Consider the following 1574-nt stretch of genomic DNA (forward strand, 5'->3'; position numbering starts at 1 on the left):
ACATCAAGAAGTTAAGATGGACCTACAAGAAGCAGTATTTGATATGGACCCAGAAGCTGAAAGTAGCCAAGCTAGAGGAGCAAAACCTTGAGACCTCAAAGATTCGTCATGAACTGAAGGACAGTAGGATCATGGTCCATGTCGAGGTTGATGAAACCCAGAAGTTTGGAATGCAACTCCAGAATATTCAAGGATGTCACGAGAGACTTTGAGACGGCAGAGATGAGCTGGCAAAAAAAGGATTTGAGAAGGACAAGCACGATCAGAAGAAGCCATCGGAGACATGAACAAGACTTGAAGATTTTGGAGAAGATTTATTGACCTTTAGAAGACCAAACCCGGTTATATACCTATGTTAGATGCGACGTTGTGAGCTGTCATTTGTTTGATGTTTTTCCGACAGCCACGATAAAATATGTCTTTTCAAAACTTTTGTTTGTTTTGTGTGCATCTCTCTGTCTCTCTCTCTCTCTTATCCCACCCCAAAACCCATGGACCCAATAGAGGATGAATGGAGATGAACCCATATTTTTCTGGACCGATGATTCAATTGGAGATGGACCGATGGATTCAGAACATGGAAGGTCATATGAAGAATAACACTATAGCCGGAAAGGATATGACCCAGGATGCTCTTCAGTGCTTTGTAAGAGCTGCTGCTACTTGGTGGAGGATGTACCAAACCATCAATGGATGGAAAAGAGTAACCACTTGGGAAGAATTTAAGCTGACTCTGCAAAGATCTCGTCTTGTGTCCCAGAAGTTGAGGCCTTATGGAAAGGATATGAAGAAACCTTGTGCATACAAGCTTTGTGGAGAAATAGGACACAACCATAAGAAAACAAGGATGAATACCCTCATAATCGAAGGATTACCAAAGGAGTTAGCCGAGGATCTCAGGGAACTTCGGTTGGAGATTGTTCCCAAAGGTTTTGTTGCAGCAAGGGAAGTTCAGACTACATTGTTGGGAAAGATCCGTGAAGCTCAGAGGGATGACAAAGAGATTGCCGAGATAAAAGTGAGAATGAGCAAAGGAAAGGCCAAGGATTTTCGTAAGGATGAGCATGACACCTTATGGTTCAAGGACCGTGTATACGTGCCCAATAATGCAAAGATCAGGAAGTTAATACTTCAGGAGGCTCATGACTCACCATACTCGATTCGCCCTGGAAACACCAAGATGTGTTTGGATTTGAAGGAGCGTTTCTGGTGGACTGGTATGAAGAAGGATATTGCGGAGTATGTAGTCGTAGGTGATGTATGCCAGAGAGTAAAGGCAGAGCATCAGAAGCCAGCAGGATTACTACAGCCTATGCCGATACCCGAATGGAAGTGGGATAAGCTTGGCATGGATTTCATTACCGGATTTTCCCAGAACCCGATCGGGATACGATTCTATCTGGGTAGTAGTTGATTCGCTTGACCAAAGTGGCTCACGTTATCCCAGTGAAAACCACCTATACAAGTGCGAAGTTGGCCAAGATATATTTGACCAGGATCGTATGTCTGCATGGAGTTCCGAGGACCATCGTACCAGATAGAGGAACACAGTTTACCTCAAAGTTTTGGAATCA

The sequence above is a fragment of the Triticum aestivum genome, chromosome 3D, assembly GCF_018294505.1.
Source record: "Triticum aestivum cultivar Chinese Spring chromosome 3D, IWGSC CS RefSeq v2.1, whole genome shotgun sequence".
Taxonomy (NCBI): Eukaryota; Viridiplantae; Streptophyta; class Magnoliopsida; order Poales; family Poaceae; genus Triticum; species Triticum aestivum.